At 44.8% G+C, this 23,877-nt stretch overlaps 1 protein-coding gene across 1 annotated transcript in view; it reads left to right on the top strand.

Moving 5' to 3' along the window:
* Positions 1–9,234: 9,234 nt before the first annotated feature.
* The window catches only part of LOC139747658 (glutamate receptor ionotropic, NMDA 3A-like), a 172,017-nt gene continuing 157,374 nt past the window's right edge, over positions 9,235–23,877 (top strand). The window contains exon 1 of the mRNA XM_071660223.1: positions 9,235–9,337. The gene's annotated coding sequence lies outside the window, so the exon portion shown is untranslated. The remainder of the gene's footprint in view (positions 9,338–23,877) is intronic.

The raw sequence follows: 23,877 nt of genomic DNA, 5'->3' as shown, positions 1-23,877 counted from the left end.
GCTACAATTTTGATCAAATAAGTCTTTACCTTTAAGTCTTGAAGAGTTATATGAATTTAAGTTTGGCCTTAACTCTTCAACAGTTTATAATTACAATGTATATATTTTTATATACATCCACTGTATGTACATTTTTAATCAAGCCAAGGGCGCAATTTCAGTGCTTGCCATAGGCGCTATATTTCCCCTAGATACGCCACTGTGAGTATGTCACTTCTTGTCATAAATGAACAGCTTTCTAGTACAGGATGAATACGGAATCTTCTGTGCGTTGTGTATGTACGGGTCTTGACATCTGACATCTGGAACGTCATAACCATTGATTCCCACAACGCATACTTTGGATGTTCAAATAAAACATTAATTGAAGTGAATGATAGAGTAAATGGTAACATCTACCTGTATAAATGAAACGACTTGTACAAGAAAGTGGCAGTTTAGATGAAAAAGAAAAAAAATTCCTTGCATGATAATAAAAGTTTAGTTTACCCTTACATTTCATTTTCTCTGTAGGAGTCATATAAGAAAACAAAATTTGAATGGGTAACCTAAGTAATTGCTGCGATCTGCTACCTTAAACTGCAGTGGTGATTGTCTTAACAACACCCTGAATATTCGTTGTCACAGTTTACACTAGCGATAGCTTAGGTCTCCCTATGTTCCTTCCTGCTTGCAGGTTTTAATTCTTCTATCATTTTCAAGATATTCACTCGTCTTGCTTTAGTAGTTTACTTCCGAGTGTCTCCCAATCGATTGTCATTGTGTCCGATTCACCTTTACTCTCTTGCTTTTGAGTATATGATTTGTGGGAGTTCCTGACATCACACTGTTGTTTTAACTTTAACTTTGTTTTGTTGATGACGATCTTGTGGTGTTTCCCCAGCCCTGATGATGACAATGTGGGGCCGTATGGTGGCCACTATGCGAATGCTGTACTGGCTAGCTGCCGGGTATATTGATGGTAAGTTTACGAACACGGGAATATATATATATATATATATATATATATATATATATATATATATATATATATATATATATATATATATATATATATATATATATACTTCATCTCATCCTATGCTGCAATGTTGGCTCTCTCTCTTTTTATATGCAGAGAAGTAGATTCTTTCCTACGCCTTTAGCAAGACCATTTGATATCCAGGATGATTCTAGATCATATGATTATTCTGTAGCAACACAAGGCCGTTGTGACGTTTGTTTCTTTCCGTACACCGTTAACCTTTAGGACTCTGGGCCTTTTCATATCATACCTAAGACCTAAAACCAGCTCCTTTCAAAAGAGCAGGTTTCCCACCGCCTTTAGAAGCTGTCAATTATCCTTTCCTCTTTACTTCTTAATTTTTTTTAGCCGTTTTTCATGTTTCATTTGAGGTCTCATCTCGATGACGACTCCTTAACTAGAGACTTCATTGCACACCCAGAAAGATCTTGCCTAAATAATGGCAAATTGAAGTTTTAGTCAACTCTCGGGCATGAAATTGCCAATCGTTCGCTTTACACGTACTTTTCAAATTGTCGTCCATTAGGCTTCACAGATTCTCAAGCTCACAATTGTGTTTTCACGTATTTTCGGGGAACTGAACCTTAAAAGAAATCAGAACCTATGGGACATTTTGCTTTCACTGTGTATATAACGTGCATGGGGTACCCTTCGAAGGCCTAGAGACAGGAGAGACATAGAGAGATGTAGGGTTCATACGTGCCCCTCTATGCCAGGGGAGTACATGATCTGGTGGTGGGTGTTGGTGCATGATAGGCGACGTCTTGAGACTCATCTGAGTGCCTTGGAGGAACACCAGAGAACCAACCCCACCAGGGGCATCCGACCTCGCCTGGCACTGGTGCTGGGCCTGGGCTCCAGCCTTCTGAACCTGGCCGTCCACGTCGAAGTCACGAGAAGGACATCTCCGTTCACAGACGTACCCAGCTTCATACTCATTATAGTAAGTCTTTGTTCAGGTATGAAGTAATATGTCTCTACCCTTCCACATATTTTGTGAACATAACCTTGAATCTACCATGAACACACCTTCGTTACCTTTGAATATAAGCCATACTCCATTACTACGTTCTCAGGTTATGGTAGTGCATGGCAAGGCCATGGGGAACGTCATGCTGTCCATGTCTTGGGTTCTCTTAGCCTACCACTTAGAGCAACTGGAGGCTGCCAATCTTAGAGTGTCCGAGGCATTCCACGCCACTGATCTAGAGGGTCTTCGCGCTTCCAGGAAGGTCCTCATGGAGGTCAGGTACGTGGTAGGTGCTCTATAGTACGTGGTCTACGGGACACGGTACATTACAACCACGTTTTCCATACGTAGTGATTCAGCCATTCATATGACCATAGCTTTGTTTCGTAAAGTTCTCTCTGTAGTGTCTCGCAGTCTCTGTTGCTTCCGCTCATTTCCATTACTGTAGCATCGTCAGCAAGACATGTTGTGGTTCGAGTCCACCTCACTGGGTAAATCATCTACGAAGATGAAGGAGGGTGCAGGCCACAGCACTGAGCCCTGAAGGATCCCCTTTTGTCATCTTGGTCCAGCTTGCAACTCGTGTTCCAGATCACTTAAATCTATCTTTTTCTTGGGAAAAAAAAAAGTTATTGGACAGAGACACACAGATCTCTGACTGTAAAATAGATGAATGTAAGACCCGAGGACATTGTTTTCTACGTCTATAGCGAAACATACACCTTAGATACTTTACCTGGACACCTGAATCACAGTTTCTTTCCAGGAGGCTCTGTTTGGGGACGGAAGAAATGCTCGCGAAAGGATGGTTAGGGCAGATATCAATGTCCATGCTATCCATCTGCTACGGCCTGGCCTCCCTCACCCTCATCTCCACGACGGAGTTCCCAGGGATGAATAACTTCCTGATCTCCGCCTTCTGTTTCAGCGCTGCCTTACAAGTCTTCACTACCTTCGTCTTAGGCCACATGTGCTTCAAGACGGTAAGTGGAGGGCGCATATAATCTTAAACACCTTCTTCAGGTGTCAGAGATAATTATAGGTACCATAAACGCTCTTACGAAGGGAGGGAGTGTACGTTCATGGTCTTGGAATTGTTCTGAACACTTGAACATTATGTACAAGATTTTTTCTATCAGTTATAACTTGACGTTGACGGTCTTAAGTACCCTGGCGATCAAAGTCTAAATCCCAAATTATCGTTCAGACACTTAATCGTGTTTATAAAGCCAACATGTACAAACATCACGGGGTGAATTCCACAAGAAAATACTTGACGCGCTTAGGGATTTCTTGAGGCCCTATTGACATATCTGATTCCTTCTGCAGTATTCCCCACGAATGAAACTCATTCTGAGTTTCAGTTCCCCTTACTCGAATTTCTCAATCTTAAAAGGTACTTCAATATAAATCTTATGATTTATTCGCTATGTATATATTGATCTACTCCTGATTTATTTTCTCGTGTCTATGCCAGTCTCATTTCTTTCTTTTTTTTTAGCCAGGATGATCTATTTCACTATAGCAGTGTATTCCGATCTTTTCCCTGATTATTTTTTTCCCTCTTTATTTCCAGGCAGGGGCGACGGTGTGTCTCCTGCAGGGTGTCGGTGCAGACAACGAGTTTACTCGTGAGGTGGGTGGCAAGCGCCGAGCATGGCCATGCAGGGAAAAGATTGCTTGAATAACCTCTCCAAAGATTCATTTGTTCTTCCACGGTGCTGGAATCTAAGACATTGTTCTAAGACATTTCTCTCTCTCTCTCTCTCTCTCTCTCTCTCTCTCTCTCTCTCTCTCTCTCTCTCTCTCTCTCTCTAAGGGACTTTTTTTTTGTAAAGTTTCTAAATATTCTCTTGAAAGAGTTTATACAACGGCCCGTTGAAGGATTTTTTTTTTCCTTTCCCCAAATAGGGAATTTTCTGTAGTATCTGTGATAGAATGTTGTTTCCGTGTGCCTCTCCAAGAAAGGTTCGTCTTGTGCTTTTGAACTACGGCAAGCAATGCCTTCACGACCCTTTGCCACAAACAGAGATTCTTATTTCGAGGCTGAAAACTACTTCCTTTCGACAGCTAAAGGAGACGAGAAATGTGTGTGTGTGTGTGTGTGTGTGTGTGTGTGTGTGTGTGTGTGTGTGTGTGTGTGTGTCGAAACTCTGGATCAAATGTCTCTCCTTCGTCCTCAGGTCAGCGGTATCCGGCGCGACCTGGACACCGCCCCAGTCATCTTCACGCTCTCTGAGTACCTCGACCTGACACTCCTCGGCTTTTGGTCTGTAAGTCGAACATGGTTATCTACGCCACGACTCAGGACTGTGACCTCCTGACCACGACGGTGCGACGGCTACGTATGATAGACTGACCTTTGACCTGATCCGTAACTATAGATGGATCAACCTCTCCTTTCGTCCGTAATTGGTTCGTTATTTGGGCTTTTGTGGCTGTTCAATTGCAAGGATCATCAAGGCCATCAACATGAAGTTATAACCACCAACAGACAAGTCATGAACACCATCTTCAGGTGATCATGACCATATACTCCTCCACTACATATATGACCCTGGATTATTACTCCACCTATGGCTGGGTTCATGTACTGTATCATGCATCTATGACCCCAGTGGCCCAGACTGGTTTATATCTTATTGACATAATCTTGTTAATAATCCCAGATTTCACAGTTCACGTAAAAATTGGGGCCAAAACTTGTGTTCCAGTTTAGGACCGAATGCCTCAAATTCTTCCAGGAGAAACTGGATTCCTTTTCTGGATAATCTACGTCATTCTTCTACCTTTTCATCGACTCCGACACCTTCTCTTCCTCCCGCAGGTACTGCAATACTGCCTGACGCAGGTGGTGCTGCTCGTCCAGTTCTCCCAGTTCGACTTGGTTATGAACAAACAGCCCTCAGCCAGCGGGGGACAACAGTTCCTGGAATGTCTTCGACCGAACGGCAGCAGCAGCATCAGCTACCCGAACGCTACCGCTATGTGAAACGCGTTAACGAACGCCAATGGAAGCATGAAAGCAACACTGTCACGAAGTCATTGTTTACAAATATCTATGAGAGATCTTTACCCCTGTGAGCCCGGGAGACATAACATACGAGGAGGATTAGTAGTTCGAAAGCCACAGTGGCAGTACCACCACACTGTAGGGAGTGACCACTGCCTGCATATCGGAAAGACACTCCGGACGAGAGGACATCGAACTCGCTAACTCCACCGAAGTACGTGTATCTCACGACCCACCACCCTATCCAGGTGGGCAGTGGCGTCGTGTCGTGCAGGGTTATTTCTTTTTCCCTAGCTTTGAAATTTTTTGGATTACTATATCCAGGACGCAGATCGTGTCTTTCACCATTACTTTATAACGAACGTGTCCAAATCCCAGTTTTACTGTCGAATTAAGATGGAGTCTAAAACCACGATGATTTTCTGAAGGAAATGTGATATATATATATATATATATATATATATATATATATATATATATATATATATATATATATATATATATATAAGGTATATACAGGATATTTCTTGCAAGTTGATGTATTGATCTGTCCATAAAACCAATCATCTTATTCACCCTATGGTCCATCCTGCACCAGAATAGTGGAGTGAACACATCTACGGGGGCAATCTACTTTCTACATCTACACGTATAGACAGTAGCTCATGTTCTGTAACCGCACCTAATGCCTTCGTAAACATGTATGTAATGCATGATTAATTGTGAGGTAATAAAATGAAGAAGCAGTGGGTGTACACACCTTACCTCTGAATCGTAGCCACCATACAAGCTGTTCCAGGTGATATTATGGCGGACGATCATCACCAAGACAAGTTCTTCCATACTGAAAAGAAAATAAATATCTTTTATATTACCTGTGACATTTGTCTCGACAGAGACCTCAACATTTACACATCTCTAACGACAATATCTTGCATGAATGTGCTTGTGTGTGTGTGTGTGTGTGTGTGTGTGTGTGTGTGTGTTTGTATATATGCGCGAGTCCTGTATGCTCAGAGAGAGAGAGAGAGAGAGAGAGAGAGAGAGAGAGAGAGAGAGAGAGAGAGAGAGAGAGAGAGACGGTCAGCGTCCAAGCAACAAAGAAAATACATACGTCACAATTTTTCAACTCATTCTCTACCTTTATCGTCTTTTCCTTAAAATTTCGCAGATTCTCAAGATTTTGTTGAATATCATACTTTACCGGAGGCACCACCACCATCCCTCACCATCCATCACAGTTTACTATAAATATATACATCTTGCCGAGAGTTTGAACATAACTGTTTACTTAGGTTATAGTGCAGCCATCAGTCAACCTTGACAACGTGAAGGAAACTTGACCGCGTAAAAATATCAGGTGTTTTTTGGGGAAGTGAGTGACAGGACACATCCCTCCTCACCCTCTCACAAAACACGTCATGTAATATCAATTTTCTTTTATATTTAGTACAGTTGCGAAACATCAGCCTTGTTCTCCCGAAGCAAAGAGAGATAAGATACATTACTTCCTTATAGTCAGTCGATCAACCATTTTTTCCATCTATCTATTTCTATAGTAAATGATCAGCCTTTCTATCCGTCTATGTATCAACCAACGCTCAAATCCACATCACACACCGCAGTCCCACCGACACCTACCGTGAGGCAGGAAAACTTGTTTTCACGTACATATGTTTGCCTGACGTACGAGGATAACAAACGAGTCTTCCTAGCCCCAGGCTCTCACTGCCTCCGCTGTAGCTCTTGTTTTCTTATGTTTCCTGCGCCTCCTCACATCTCCCCTCCCACCCTTCACCCACGAGCACATTCCTTCTGCCGCTGGGAAGTAATGAGACGCGCGGCCTTGGAGCACTCTGCGAAATTTCCGAGAAATACGTATATATCAGACATCCAACCATCGTCCTCGTCTCTGTCTCTGTCTCTTACACACACACACACACACACACACTCCATAAGGCAGATATGAACCTTCATAACTCATCGGAAAGTTTCGAAGTGTGGTCTCGAATGCTTCGTTTGTACTCTGAAACAATAGTGGTCGTGTCTCTTTTTTTCCAGGATTTGGTGCTTCGGAGAGCTCGAAGAATGAGCCATGGAATGTAATCTGATTCCTGTTCGACACATGGGTTGAACACCGAGGTGGATCTTGCATGACAAGACGTAATACTTTGAGGTCAGTTCCTTATGAAGGGATGGCGGGGAAAGCAAAGTCGCTTTTGCTTAATTACATCTCAGTATACTGGACGAATATAACAAAGTTATGGTCAAGTTTATACTCTGGAGTATGTCGTATGGGTCATGTACGGTCGAGCGTTAGAAATGACCCGTCTATTGAGAGCATTGATTGAGATATTGTAGTATTAACTCTGAGTTCGATGGTAACGGGTTAAACACCACGTTAAAAACACTGGGTATGGTGGCCAAGCCTTTAACTTGATCTGAAGGTGTCCCACATACACAAGCACATATTCATACATTTATCTATGATTGCTACAGGATCTCTTTCTTGAAAGAGAGTCCTGGTTTTACTCCAGGGGGGGGGGATCCCCCTTTTTTTCCCAGGAGCTCCTGCAGCTCAAAGGCTGCGCTACTTACAGCAGCAGGGAAACACTGGACTCCCTTGCAGCGAGACGTTTTTCGACGAGACTATACTCCACTCTGTCAATAGAGGTTGATACAGCCTCACTGAAGGTCATTTGTCATTTGCAGTTAATCACAAGTGGACTAATACAAGACAATATATATATATATATATATATATATATATATATATATATATATATATATATATATATATATATATATATATATGAGAAAAGGGAGACCAGAACATGGCTAGCATTAACGAGATCCCATTTTTTGCTCAATATTTTAGGGTAGTTGTAATCTCTTGTGGGGGACCGAAAATTAACTCTCCCAAGTTTCATATCATACCGGGGTTTTGCAACGGTGAACAGATAAAACTGCACTGAAATACTTTCAGGAATCTTTCCTCACCTTCTGGCGAAAATTGCGTCAGTTCTTGAGTATCTTCAAATTCTGAAGAGTGGAGGATAAGGTGAAACAAAGGTGAGGTCTTCTGTTATGTTAGCTTGGATGCGAAAGTAGTGAGTCCGGGGAAAGTTTTTTTCTTCTTATTCGGTGCGAAGGAGCGGCTCTCTCTCTCTCTCTCTCTCTCTCTCTCTCTCTCTCTCTCTCTCTCTCTCTCTCTCTCTCCTTAACCAGATCTGCTGGCTGGCTGGCTGAGTGAAAAGGCTGATAGCAATGCATGGGATTCCCCTTGCACGTTCAGGGTCAGATGAACCATCTTCTGTCGTGAGGAAGTTCATAATCCCAGCTTCCTCTTGGTATGATGTGTGGACGTCTTCACCACACACACATGTATGGCGTTACTTGTCGTGTCATCTCCAGACGGAGCCCTGAGTGTCGCCACATTGTACTATGTCGCCAGAAACAATGGTGGTCATCTAGACAGTGAGGAGGTGGAGGAGGAGGTGGAGGAGGAGGATAACATAAATGTAGTCCATGGTATGAAGTCCACAATCGTTCGCCAGGGTGGGAATATTTTCAGACCGTGTTGGTGATCTGGGTGTACTCATACCATCGGCTTTATTCTAGCGTCACTCTCGACTCTCGTGACGTCCTCAGTGATGATGTGATGTGACGTGTGACTCGCTCGTCAACCAGGAGACATTTGGTTGCAGGAAATACAAGCATGGTCACTGTACCACCACAGGCGTTGGAGCCAGTGTTGCGAAGTGCTTTGTGGAGGTACCTTTGTGTATATCTGCTCCTTTGTGGAAGTACCTTTGTGTATATCTGCTCCTTTGTGGAAGTACCTTTGTGTATATCTGCTCCTTTGTGGAAGTACCTTTGTGTATATCTGCTCCTTCGTCTTGTTAGTCGCGATGGCTAAAGGTCGTGGCGAAGGAGCTCCTTATAGCTTGGGCAGTGTTCTTAAAGGCTGTTTTAATGTAGGATTTTTAACTGTCAGTTTACAATGCTGGTGGGTTATTCACTGGACATTCACAATGCTGGGGGGTTATTCACCGGACTTTGTGTATATATATAAATATACATAATGATTATAGAGCGACAAAACAGAGGTTCTACACCAGGCCATATAAATGAAGCCATCAGGAGTAAACACGGGGGTCGGGGGCGAGTTGCTCGTGCGTCCGGCAGCGGCGAGCCGCCACCTAAGGGTCTGCCGAGGGAAACGCTGCCAGTCCGTCTTTGGCTTGTGTGTCATGCGAGTGGGAAACGGTTAACCTTTGACCTTTAAGCAGTGACGTCATCTTTTGGGATTCTAACAGGTGTTCTACGGGTATGCTCCAGTGCTAACGTCTTAGAATTAGATTATCAGTATATGCAAAGCGACGGACGCACCAGAGGAAGACTGGCTTACGTTGCTGTATATGTATATATATATATAAATCATGCGATGTGTATGCAATAAATGTATATACTTTCGCTCATTGGACTTCGGTTTACTTCGATCTCATCTGGCGTATTATAAATTTGACTGAAGTAGTAAATCCTGCGTCCCAAGCCTTCCATTGCGTACCCGCTTAACGCCAATACTTCAACGCTGTATTGCGTAGGTTGGGTGTCCAAGACCTCAAAACTCGCATTTTCTATGAAGGTCTAAATAAAATATTGAATAATGAATATGAATCTTTTTTTTCTTTTTGAGATACGTGAGAATAAAGCATTGAGAAACGGAGGATAATTAACTTTATTCAGCCTTGAATGAAACGAAGAAATGTCCCCTTGTATATATTTATTTGTGGGGGGCGGGAGGGAGCTTATCCAACAACCTTGCTGTAATCGCTGGTTGACCAGGACTGATAAGAGACGATATCTCTGGAAGCTGTAGGAAGTACTGAGACAGGAAGGATCCGCCACATTACGCTAATGTGTGGACGACAAGACGCGGGGAACTGTGTTATGATCCCTGACGCAGAGCAATTCCCACTGAAATCTACTGAAGACGATTGAACCAGTGATTACACACGACAACCCCTTTGAGTACGACAACCCATGACCCCCCCCGCCCCCCCTTGGGCATGATGACCTGGTTTCTTTGACCCGACCTGATGCGAGTGGGTCGTACGACTGGGTCATACCATAGGCAAGGGTGGGACAGTCGTCCCCAACTGGGTCGTTTCCGTCAAAGTCAACCTGTTTAATCACGAGCGAGGTGATCAGTGCTTAGACCCACAGGTGAGATAGGTTCCCAAAGACAGATGCCTCTGGGTCAGTGTGATAGATATATAGATAGATAGATACATGGATCCAGATACTAGCTATACTCCCAGCTTTCTATATCATCTACTATACGATTATATTAGAAAAGAAAAAGAATCAGTGACGTGTTTAAAAGAAATTTATCTATATACACAGACACACAGTTAAACACCCTCTACCCTGACTGCAAAGAGTAGCCACAGACAGACAAGCACTGACAGGGAAACACGCACGCAGACAGATAAATAGACAGATAAACAGACAGCTATAGTCACGGACAGAAGAGACTTATAGGTTCCGAAGCTGCCAAGACGTACGTGTGGTGGTTCTGGTCACTCCCTCGGGGTTGAAGGCAGATCCTATCCTAATGCCTCACAGATCCCTCGATTTTCGTAGTCTTAAAATCCTCTTTAACAACCATATCTTCTCGTCTATACAGTTATGGCTACCCACACGTCGCTTACCTCTCTCTTTCTGTGTGGGGCGCTGTCTCACATTTCCAATGTTGGTAAAAATAAGATATGGTCTGACGTGGTCCTCCGGATGGTTCGGGGATGATCTTTTTTTTTTAAGAAGCCCTGTTGCGTTACATTCACGGGCCTTCCTTCCATGGGGTGTTTTATGGTGTGTTTATGGTCCTCTCATGGTCCAGTTATGCGAGTCTACTTACGGGCCTTTGAAGATTATCTCACTCTTCCTCCTCCATGGTCCTTTAATCTCGCCTTCAGCGTGACGGTACGATCCTCGAGCACGACGGTACGATCCTCGAGGACGACGGTACGTTCTTCGAGGACGACGGTACGATCCTCGAGCATGACGGTAAGAGTCTTTGGTATGAGAGAATAACCTTTGACCTGAACCTTCTTATGTTATGGGGCAGGTCATCATACCCAAAGGGTCGTCGTATTGTGTGCTCAAGGGCTGTACCGTAGTGTTCAAGGCCTGTACCGTTGTGTTCAAGGACTGTACCGTCGTGTTCAAGGGCTGTATCGTCGTGTTCAAGGGATGCACTGTCGTGATCAAGGGCTGTACCGTCGTGATCAAGGGCTGTACCGTCGTGATCAAGGGCTGTACCGTCGTGTTCAAGGGCTGTTCCGTCGTGTTCAAGGGATGCACTGTCGTGATCAAGGGCTGTACCGTCGTGCTCAAGGGCTGTATCGTCGTGTTCAAGGGCTGTACCCTTGTGTTCAAGGGTTGTACCTTCGTTTCAGGGGAATAACATTTCTGCCAACATCCCACCGCTAGCGCGTCCCCCTCCTCATGTCTTCACTATAGTCTGGATGCTGCTGTTAAGGATCTTTATTACGGCTTGGTTATGGTCCATCTATGATCCTTGGGGTCATTCCATGGTTCTCACGTAGCATTCCCCTGGTCAGATGGTCTCCCTATGTTACATTCTCGTGATCGACGGGAGGTCTTCTCAAGGCGACTTTGTGGTTCTTTTGGGTTTCTTTTCCTCTCCCTCTAAAGGTAGTGTTGGTCTTCGCGAGGATCTCGTATATCTTCATAGCCCTATTATGGTCTCTGATGGTCTCTATTCGACCGTGTTATGGTCATGTCTGATCCCTTCCTGGGTCTCTGTAGGTGCTGGTGGTTTCTTATGGACTATTCCTGGCTTCGACAGTGCCCTCCAGAAACCCAGGTTCTAGTCAAGGTTCAAATATAGACCCCCCCTCCACTTTTTGCTTCAAGTCCGTGAACGATGTTCTTCTGATGGTCTTATTTTGGTCGTCTCTCAGTTTCCTCACGGCACAGATAGGCCTCCCGTAGCCCTAGTACTCCCTAGAGACCTATTCATGGCTCTGATATGCACTTTTTTTTCTTGTCTTATTTTCTTTCGTGTTTTATCCCGGTTCTTTCATGACAACTGCATGATCGCATGACCTCAAGAGTCACACCATGGTCTTCCTCATGGTTCCCACCTGGTCGGGTCTTCGAGGCGCCCGTTCTCGTGGGACTATCGGCTGTGTGGTGGTTCTTTCTCTGTCGTTTCACAGTTCTGTGACCACTTTACCTTGCACCTCTGACCCTCCCGTGGAGGTGATAAATCTTTCATGGTTCCGTATGGCCTTGTCAGAGTATATCTACGACCCCTCTCTTCTCACTTCGGATGTTCTCTCAATTGTTTTTATGACTACCTCATTTGTTACCTCCTGCGTCTCACTGTGGGATTGGCGTCCTTCCTCCCGGTGTTGTAAAACAGTCTGTTTATCGTCTTGTTATGGCTGTATTTCCACCGCCAACAGTCTGTTTATTTATAGTCATGCCTTCGTTATAATCATGGTCCCTCTACGTTCTTGGGTCTATCATGGTCTTCTTCTCCTCCTCTCACGCCCATGGTGTATCTTGTTGTGGTAGTTCAAATGGTCTCTTTTACGTTCTTGGGGTCTCTCTTACGGCCCCATCAGTGCCTTCTCTCGCCTTTATGGTGTGGTAATACATGATCAAGACATGACCTTTGTTCATACAGCATTCATACATGGTCTTATTCCGGCCCACTTACGTTCATGCGAGGATCATCTTCCGTCATTTGCATCGTACCCTGTTGACTTGGTCTCTCCAGCGTCATCTGAGGAAGCGGAGGTGACTTCCCAGGATGGCCACGGTGTCTCAGTGAAGTTACTGAAGTCCTGATGTCCTGCAAAAGTTATGAAAGCAGTGATCAGCCAAGAACGTGGCGACGGTGGCTGAGAAATGAAACAGTGTTGAGAAAGTTGTTCGAAGAAGGAGTGGTGTGGCCTCGGAGAGAAGTGATGACCAGAGCAGCTAATGGTGACCCCGGGGAGGTGACACGACATGCGATAGTGATCACAGGAAGTGATGATGGTTCGTGGGAACTGATGGTGATCCGCGGGCAAGACACGAGGGAAGAGTGATGACCTGAGACAAAGATGTCTTGGGAAAAGTGTCCAAAAAGCGTAGCGAAAGAAAATAGATGAAATGAGGCTATGTCGATGACCTGAACGAATATAGACGATTTGAATAAGTCTGAATGACGTAAGAGGAAAGCAGTTGTGATCTCGAAAGTGGTATAGATGATTCGAGTCACCTACGGAAATAGTGTTGACCTCAAGAAGGATATAGTTAGTGACCCAAAGAAGTGACGTGAAGAGATCTGAGAAAATTTGGTAGCTTTAGAGGAGAGAAAAATGAATACTCACTTCCTTATGACGTGTGGAGTTGACAACGTACTCGGAAAGAAATGGTGAACATTGTTGGTGACATGGGGAAGTGAGGGTGATTTGAGGAAGTGGTATGAAAATAAATGAATAGACGGAAGACATTTTAAAACCAGAGACTGTAATGATAACACGGGAAAGTTACCAAAAGGACTGGGAGATTGAACGAAGTGGTAGTCTAAGATAGTAACCATCGCAGACCTACGAGAACCATAATAACTTTTAGAAAAACAAGATACATGAACACGTACGTAGAGCTTCGGCTGTAGCGTTGGCTTGTGAAAGCAAAACAAACTGTATTTAGCAAAGATAAGGAACAGAGTGTCCCAGAGTGTCTCAGAGTGTCCTTGGAAGAATAAAATTATGGTGGCCTAAAGATAATGACCTAATGAAGTGTGGCGAGCTTGGGAACTGACCCGTTTAAAGTAGAGTGACGTAAGAAAATGTATTGTCCATCGGGAATGGGGACAGATGGAGTCGTCTGAGGGAGTAGGGTGAGCTGTGAAGGGACAGTGACTTGGGAAAGGACAGTGATCGAAGAAGGGAAAAATAATAGTGACGAACTGATAAGAAGAAGATGAAGAAGAAGAAGAAGAAGAGGAGAAGAAGGAGGAGGAGGAGGAGGAGGAGGAGGAGGGTGTTCAACGTTGTACCAGCTACAGACTCTTATAGAGAGACCATGACTGTGTCTCTGGGTAAGATACGAGTCAAACCTCACCTCAGAACATTTGATTCTCTCAAGGAGACAGTAGACGGTTTTCTCTCCTACCTGTAAGTTACTGGTGACTGGATAGGAATGAGGGGAAAATGTACACTCTCTCCGCTGTTCCACGGCTCAGGTAAACCTGGACGATTGGTCATCTGTTAACTGTGTCTTCTATACGTAGTGATTAAGAGTGTAGGACTGAAGTAGTGTGTCAGGTGTAAAGCTGTTCATCGAGAGGAAAAAAGCGAACCTAAATATTCGTACATCGAATGAGTTAATGATGTGATGATTTGACCTGAAAGGTGAGCATATGTTTCAGTGGTAGACAAAAAAAGAAATAAGCAATTATGAATTCTTCGTTTATTAGAAGCTATGAAGTGGAATGATATAATTTGCATATTGATTATCATTTGATAAAGTGAGATGATTGTTGCGAAAAGGCTTTTAAACAACCAGACTCTATCAGTGACTGGCACTGTAACGCAGGAACTATGAATATCTTCATATTTCAGAACTATCTGAATGAAAAAAGATGAGACTATCTTAATATCTTAGACCTACCTATAAGTGAAAAAGGTAATCTATGAATGAAAGAAAAATTAGGGAAAGGGAGAGAAATAAGCATGTGGCTTTTAGGCTATAATTCAACGACATATATGAGATACATATAAAGATATGAAAACAATAAATTATGTATAGGGAATTATAAGAATATAGGGGGTGGAAACGATGAAGGTAATGTCATGATCAGAGTGGTTGAATATGTACAATTCTATACAATGATCATCGGAAACAATGCAGTGTGGTAGAAAAACAACAGTGCTTCTGTGTGTGTATGTGTGTGTGTGTGTGTGTGTGTGTGTGTGTGTGTGTGTGTGTGTGTGTGTTTAGTTAGCAGCTTGTACGGTAAAGAGAGGGAAGTCTACATTTGGGGGACCCCCATATCTTGAACTTTCTACCTTCATACAGCTATTTAAACTTTTTTATTTTTTTTCCACACAGTCACATTCACAATTTCGTCTCTCATTTTACTTCATTCATCCACAACTGATACACTAGAAAAGCACTTTCTTTTTCTTATAAGTTTCTTGTTATGGCCTCCACTTGTTCCATCTTTACATCTTTTGAAGAACTGGTTTAGGAATCTAAGTATTGTTGTCAAGACGCGCCTTACTCTCTCTCTTCCATGTTGGGCAAATTTATGGCCTCTATTCCCTCAGTAACTCAGCATTCTTCACTCTTGCATCATCTTTGACGACCTCGTCTGAACCTCTTTTACTCGTTCTTTGTCTTTTAAGTTCGGTGATCAGACTTGAGATGCATTTTCGAGTTATGGTCTGATATAAGACGTAAACGCTTGCTCAATGTTTCCTCATCCACGAACTTAGATGCGATTCTATTATCCTCTGGGGAGACAGTTTATCTTCTTTACAGTTTTTCTAAGGTGAGGTCTGGCATTAGGTTCGGTACATTGTCGATCTCAAGATCCTTGCCACGTACAGAATCCTACACAGGCTTAACCTACTCGAACACATTCATGTCAAGTCCTTCTCTCACCGTTTCGTAGTTTTAGGGTTGAATTACATCTACTATGAATCAGATCATGTATGTCTGGGTCCCCTTGTGAATTGATGCAACCTTCATAACTCTATCTCCTTGTGATCTTTGCAGTAACTGGATATGTTCACGTCCAGAACTTCTGGTAGCAAATTATTTACGTATTCCAAGAGGGGTGATGGTTCCAGACCTAACACATCTCCAGAAAGCTCCACTGATGTCCTTTATTCTTTTTCACTTTTGGAAAATTTTCCAGCCATCGAAGGAGAGTCATTCTTACTCCTACCTGAAAAATGCACCTTCTATACTACCCTCCTATGTGGCACAGTGTCAAATGCTTTTTTCGGCAGTTCAGACACGCACACTCCACATGCACTTAACCTTCTCCTTTGTCTAGAGTGGATCTCAATCTCTTATAGAAGTAGGAAAAGACGTCATTTTTCTTTTACACTTGACTCCATTCCTTAGAATCCGCCTTTCGCTCGCTTGGGCAGATTCTCCATTCGATTAAGACATCCACGTGTTCTCGATAATCTTTCTCAGTATCTCCGCAAACAACAGTCGTCAGAGACTGATATAATCCGTTGTTCACCGCAACTTCCTGGTCCACTTTTCTTAAAGACAGGCATGACATTTGCCTTCTACCACTCCCTCGGCACTTTACTATCCTCCTCCGACGTCTTGAAAAGCAGTTCAAGGGACACGTCCAACGCAACCGCGAAATTCTTCAGCACGGATGGAGGAACTTCGTTGGGACCCTGAGCTGTATATGGGTCAAGGTTCCGTCTCATTTCTCTCGAAATCTCAGTGGTTTCCATGATCCCCTTGCCCACTCCATATCACTGGTGCTTGAACTATGCGTATGAATATTCCATATCATAAATACAATAATACCTTAGCTTGTTTGAACTATCTTTAACACCGTGAACCTATAGTGATGCAGTAGCGTGTCGTATCTTACTCACTACAAGCTTAGGGTAAGATATCTTGTATCTTCAACGAAGTACCTACGTGTATAGTTGCTCTGTCTTACAAGTCTCTCGTAATACATTAGCTTGTCCTGTCTTCACCACAAGCCTGTAGTGATACACTAGCTTGTTCTGTCAGCCTAGGTCTGGGCCAATACAGGACCCAGTTCTGTCTCCAACATAAGCCTGCAGTAAGAAATTGTCTGGTCCTGTCTTAAGTATTGACCAACTACCGTTCTCATAGGGCCAAACAACTGGTCACCTATTTGTCCTAACTTCCTCTCGGTTGAAGTTCCCTATCGGACGCTAACTTCACAAGCGGGGATTAAATCCTTCACTGAATGAATAACTTCCCTAGGGTGGGGGAATTAACTCCTCCATTGGAGACCAACCAACTTCCCGACTTCACTGGAAGCCAACTTCTCAACTGGGGTTTCTAGCTTCTTCACCTGAGGGAAACTTCACCCTTAGGGCCTAACTTCCCCGTCACTTGAGGCCAGCCTGAGATCGACCTCCTGCTCTTACTTCAGCAACTAATAAGACTCATCCTCACTTGGGATATAAGTGTAAGTACATACACTGAGCCTCGAGTGTCCGTACAGATAAGTACTTAGATCTGAGATAAAAGGATCCCGGAGCATGATTGTGAGAACTTGCATATACATAGACTTAGGAGTCATGACCTTTAACAAAAGGTCAACTGTACAAGTAAGGCAGGGATGGCCAGAGCCAACCACTTAGAAGGGTCACTGTAGGTCAGATCACGTCAAGGACATGATCTAGAAATCTTTTTTTAAGGTCAAGAATCATGATCGACTGAACAGGTACTTGAACTTAAGTGTCAAGGTCACGAATGGTCAGATATGAGCATCGTCTTTAAGCTCAGCGGTACGAAAGGTGAAATGATCACATGGCATTCACAGTCTGTCAGAAACATACAGAAATGTTAAGGCCACTGATGGTCACATATGTACGTACGTACGTTAGGATTCAGTGATATGGCCATATACGTATAATGGCCATGTATGTCAGGGTTCAGTGTGGCCACATACGTACAAGGACATGTATGGAAAAGGGTTCAGTATGGCCACATACGTGCACGGGCATGTATGGAAATGGGTTCAGTGTGGCCACATACGTGCACGGGCATGTATGGGAGGGGTTCAGTGTGGCCACATACGTACACGGGCATGTATGAGAGGGGATAAGGGTAGCCATATGCGTCCACGGACATGCACGAGATGGTTCGCCACATACGGACAATTAAGTCTTTGTCTAGCCTTGATTTGAAGGTTCTGATAGTTCTTTGCATTCACTACGTCTGAAGGTAATTCATTCCAGTGCTCTACCGTCCTAGAAGTGAGGAAATTACTTTTTGCAGCTGATGCTATCATACATATATACTTCATTTCGTCTTCAAACTATTATTTATCGTCACTGAATTTCTGTCTCAAGGTGGAGAAATTTTCCTACGTTGTCTTGTCGAGATCATTTGATATTTCTGGAATTCATATTAGGTTTCCTCGGAGTCTGCGTATTCTTAGGGAGAGAGAGAGAGAGAGAGAGAGAGAGAGAGAGAGAGAGAGAGAGAGAGAGAGAGAGAGAGAGAGAGAGAGAGAGAGAGAGAATGATTTTAAGTCTTTTGAGTCATTCCTTATAAGGCTTACTTCTGGGAGAGGAGATTAAGTCTGGCTGCTCCTCTTTGAATTCGTCTAGTTTTTCTTCGTCTTCCATAAAGTTCGGTGACCAGGACCGAACTGATCGTCCTGGACCTAAAAGGGTGCGTGAGGGTCGTCCACGACTCTCGAGGGTGGCGAAAGGGTTCGTCGGGGACACATGGGGATGAGAGGAAGGGGTAGGAAGGTCGTCCAAGAACTAAGGGTTTGGGGAGGGGGTAGGTGGGATAGCGACACAGCCGTCTAGGAGAGAGGAGGGAGGGAAGGGGGTAGAGAGGATTGTCTGTGGGGTGGGTAGGTAGAAAGGGTCGTCTGGGAGGGGGTAGAGAGGGTCGTCTGAGGGGCAGAGAGGGTCGTCTGGGGGAAAGAGGGTCGTCTGAGGGGGTAGAGAGGGTCGTCTGCGAGCCTGGCAAGACTCTCACTTCCCCCAGGAACCATCACAAGTTCTTCGTCAGGAGCTTGATGAGAACACATCTCAAGGCCAGGAGGAGGAGGAGGAGGAGGAGGAGGAAGAGACAGGAGGAGGATGATGATGAGGAGAAGGCGGAAGAAGAGGGGAGGAAAAAAGAAGAGGGAGGCGAGGACAAAGAAAGTGAACGGGTTTTGGGAGCGAAAGGGTAAAAGAAGAAGAGAAAATGAGAAAGAAGAAGGACTGGAAAGAGAAAATGCACCAGCAATAGAGAGCTACATAATTTCCCAGGAGAGAGAGAGAGAGAGAGAGAGAGAGAGAGAGAGAGAGAGAGAGAGAGAGAGAGAGAGAGAGAGAGAGAGAGAGAGAGAGAGAGAGCTCCCTTCCCCCTTGCATAGTAGCGAACTATAACTCCTCTCTGAGGGCCACACTGATCATTATCTTCAAGTAACATCAGTCTTCTCTCTTTCTTTCCATACCTCCCGCTACCACCTCCCCTTCCCTCCCTATCTTCATGGCCTTGCCTCGCTAACAAGGCCATTCAGGTCACCTCTCGCTCGTTACCGCGGCTTGAGGGGTCGACCACTCGTGAATGGTAACTGCAGATTGAGCAAAGGGAAGTAGAGGATGTGATTACACGTTCTCTGAGGACAGATATATACATATATATGTATATAAGGTCCAGGAGATACTAAGATTTCTTCAGGCAATTGATCTTACGGCTTATGAGCGTTGTGAGTCTTCTGTGGGTGAGGAGAGACATCAGGTGATGTAAGGTGTTTTGAGCCGGGAAAATCAGGTTACGGAGGGAAGTGTGATGGTCTGGAAGTATCAGCTGATGAAAGAGTGTGGGGGAGATGAGGGAGGGAGGCGTCGGCCGCTGGGCCAGGTGTGGGTAGAGGAGGAAGGCAAGAGAGAGAGAGAGAGAGTGGAGTGTAATCAGCCAATGGAAGGCTGTGGGAGCCGAGAGTACCACATGATGGAGGGAGTCTGGGGTGCTGAGAGTACCAGATAATGGAAGGATGTGGAGAACTATAAGCTAAAACGCCCTTCCCCCATCAGCCCCTTGAATCTGTAATCAACCATCACACACACACACACACACACACACACACACACACCATACACACGTCTTTCCTTAACTATACACAAAACCCCACCATTATTAACCTAACCTTCACCCATCCCTCGAGTTTACTCCGTAGACCTTACAGAGTTTCCTTGGTATCCCTCAACTCTGATGACCACCCATCAACTTCCTCCTCTGGCCTTGTGTCAATCCGCTCAGCCCTGATTGGACGACCTTTTCACCTTCTCCCACCACACCACACGTTCCTTCAACTACCTGTTAACCCTTCCAATGACCTCCCTTCACCAAGACGCTCCACCATGAACCACACAACCACCTCCCTTAACCAATACACTTTAAACCCTCCCCTTAAACCCATTTACCCTCCCTTGAACCTCCTGCTGCCTTCGTTAATTACACTCTTCCTCTCCTCTTGTGGAGTTCCTTTCCGTTCTTGCCCTTGTGAGATCCTTCTCATAAGGAGTTCATTCCGGTTGTTTTAGCCCAGGGGAGGAGAAAAAAAAGTTCCCTCCTTCCCCCCAACACACACACACACTTGCCGAAACCATTTGCTCCGCCGGAGTTAAAAATACGCAGGAAACGTGGCTCAGTTCTGGTAATCCAGACTTTCAGAGAAAAAGAAAATTACACCCACAAAAAAAAGGTAAAATAATCCCGAGATGAACATCATGAGGATTTTTATCATCAAGATGAAGAACATTTTTAATACACAGACCGACTTCAGAAACCCTTGCGGCATTAGGTTTTGAATAAGAAATGGATGACCCATTTATAAATCAAACAATTATCTACGCAAATAGAGAGAGAGAGAGAGAGAGAGAGAGAGAGAGAGAGAGAGAGAGAGAGAGAGAGAGAGAGAGAGAGAGAGAGAGAGGCTTGGGGAACTTAGGCAAATATGAGGTAATATTGTTTTTCAGGGAGGAATATATTTTCAGAAATTAGCAGTTTTTTTTCCTTTCTTTCGGGCGAGATGGAATCCCTTTTGAGAGACGAGTTATAGGCCCGATCGTTACTCTAACTGTGTGATAATTCCTGTCCATCTCCGCCTCATAACAAGCCCTATTGCCAATGGCAGCGGTAATTAGTTTTGATAGGGTAATTACCCATGATTAAGCTGGGGGGGATGAGACTGACTCAACACGCTTTCGTAACACGGATCTTCCGGTCTCGCCGGATCTCGGCCATTAGATCCGTTTACCGATGCCGGTCCACTGGTCCCCGTTCTTCAGGATCTGTCCATCGAATCCGGTCTCCGTAACGGGTCCATGAATCTCATGTGGAGGTGGTCCAGCGGCCGTTCTCTTGGAACTGGTCCAGTGACCGTTCTCTTGGAACTGGTCCAGTGACCGTTCTCCGGAACTGGTCCAGTGGCCGTTCTCTGGAACTGGTCCAATGACCGTTCTCTAGAAATGGTCCAGTGGCCGTTGTGTAGAACTGGTTCAGTGACCGTTCTCTGGAACTGGTCCAATGATCGTTCTCTAGAACTGGTCCAGTGGCCGTTCTCTGGAACTGGTCCAGTGACCTCTTTTCTTCGGAACTGGTCCCGTGACCCTGTTGCCCAGATGTTCGGGACTTGACCATGATAAGGGGCTTTGCAGTCTTTGCTGTCTAGGACGTGCAACAACAACTCCTCCCTTTCAGTAGCCACCACAGCAGGTGCTTCACTAGCTAAAACTTGAGCAGGTCTTCCCAGGGTCGAGTTTTAGTCGCGCCTCCGCCTCTCCTCTCTCTCTCTCTCTCTCTCTCTCTCTCTCTCTCTCTCTCTCTCTCTCTCTCTCTCTCTCCCTCCCTCCCTCAGTGGAAGGGTAAATCATGAAGTGAATCAAGTGTCCAAACGTTGACTGAATTATCTTGAATCATCTTCGAGTTATTCTTCGACACGGTTCATTCATCGCACTATCTCCGTTTTCTTCCCCCTCTTTCGTTATGAGCGACGGAATGCTGTTATATTTGCTCGAATGCTTCTTAGTTCCTGTCTTCATGAATTTCGTTCTTGGTCTATGATTGTGAATATCGATTTCCTCCTTCCAAATGATCGTTTGAATCTAAAAGCACGAGTAGTTTAGTGAATTCAGCTCTGCGAAAAGAGTTTCGACAATCAGCAATTTCAGTGTTTCCACTTCACTGCTATGCAGAGACTTTTGCTGCGTACGCACTTTTTACGGTGAATGTGTTTCGGATTCTGTCGCAGAATTTGCTGCCGTTGCGGAGAGAAGATCTGCGTTTCAACCTTACAACTAGACTGTGGAAGTAACGTTTATAGTCTGCACTGAAATACAGAACATATCACCCGAGAGTCGATATTGAATTATCATCGCGAATTATCCATTAGTTTTTCTCCCCCCCTTCAAAAAGAGAGACGACGAAGCTTCCATACGCGAGTCAAAACTTGAAAAGTGTAGAAATGAAATTGTAATTCTTTGACTTTCATTCTAACTTTTCGTCAGAGTTGCAGAATTGTTCATGTTGGGGCTGGGTGTGGTGTGGTGTGGTGAGGTGAGGTGTGGTGTGGTGTGGTGTGGTGTGGTGAGGTGACGTTAGGTGAGGTGAGGTGAGGTGAGGTGAGGTGACGTGAGGTGAGGTGAGGTGTGGTATGGTGTGGTGTGGTGAGGTGAGGTGTGGTGTGATGTGGTGTGGTGAGGTGAGGTGAGGCGAGGTGAGGCGAGGTGAGGTGAGGTGTGGTGAGGTGAGGTGAGGTTGAGTTGTGGTGAGTTATGGTGAGTTGTGGTGTGGTGTGGTGTGGTATGGTATCAGGGTAGGGTTATTAGGGCGGGGGTGTTGGTGGAGTGTGGGTAGAGAAGCCTCCCAGCATATGTTGTCAGCTATCCCTGCCTTCCAAAACAAATTCTAAGCCACCTCAATCCCTCTCCATCCCCTGAGCTCTCTCTACCCTCTCCAACACCTTTCAATAAACCACTTCTGCTCCTAAAAATCCGAGCCCTCCAACACCCATGGGTTACCTCCAAAGCCACTTCCTCCCCCAGCTACCTTCGTCCCTCCAACACCCTCGACACGCCACCCCTACTCCTCCAAATCCTCCACCTCCAACACCCTCTGTGAGCCTCCTCTACTCCGCTTGAGCCACTCCGCCAGGCCCGCCTGGGATCCAGGCGATAAGCCAGCTGGAGACGATGGCAGGCAGGAACAGCATCACGCATTTTTCATCTTCCTTCGCGTCATGTCAGCCAATATCTCCTCACAAAGGCTCTGGGAGGCCCCTCACACACTCCAATATCCTGCAGACCTCCTCTTCCTCCTCCTCTTCTTCCTTCCTCACTCACATAACTTAAGGAAACCCAAAACGTCCTCCAATATCCAGCCCTTGGGAATTTATTTTACTTCACCTGTGTATTCACCTCTCTAGTGCCCTCTACGTCCGCTCGAATTTTTAAAAAGCGATGTTTGGACGCCTTTACGATTCAAAGTAGAAAGTAGAGTGCCACAGAATCTGTTCCTTTGGGGACAAAAACTGAAAAATCTGTTGCTTATTTCACGAAAATTATCAGAAGTGCGTGTCTGGGAGAGGCTGCTGGGTGTAAACTTGCCGAGAGGGGTGTCAGGTGGAATGTCTGGACGTATCTTGGCGGAGGCGAAAGTTTCTGATGGGTCTGACTAAAGAGGAAATGATATAAGTGTGAAAGAGGTGGTAAAAGTGAGCAAGCTAGGATAAGTGAGCTGCATGCAGAGATACCAAGAAAGATTGAATCAAGGATGACGCAGGGTGAAAGTCAAGAGACACTAGGAGCGTGTCTGCAGGGAAGGAGTGCGTGTCATTGGGAGGAGTGCACGAGAAAGCGGCAGGAAGCCAAGAGAAAGGCAAGAGTACTAAGGTAATGGGAAAATGAGATACGGGGGTAAGAGAGTACAGATGAACTTTAGAAAGGATAAGAAAATGTTTTGGAAGATGAATAGTTTGAGAAGTAATGAGGCTGACCGAGTGATAGCGGATGGGAAGTGGTAACGAGCGAAGAAGAGGTGAAAAAAGAAAAGGAAAGAGCCTTTTTTCGAAGGACTGCTGAAAGTGTTAGCTGT

Source organism: Panulirus ornatus, chromosome 69 (genome assembly GCF_036320965.1).
Source record: "Panulirus ornatus isolate Po-2019 chromosome 69, ASM3632096v1, whole genome shotgun sequence".
NCBI lineage: Eukaryota > Metazoa > Arthropoda > Malacostraca > Decapoda > Palinuridae > Panulirus > Panulirus ornatus.
Note: the sequence above shows the minus strand (reverse complement) of the source record. Positions and strands in the feature narration are given on the sequence as shown.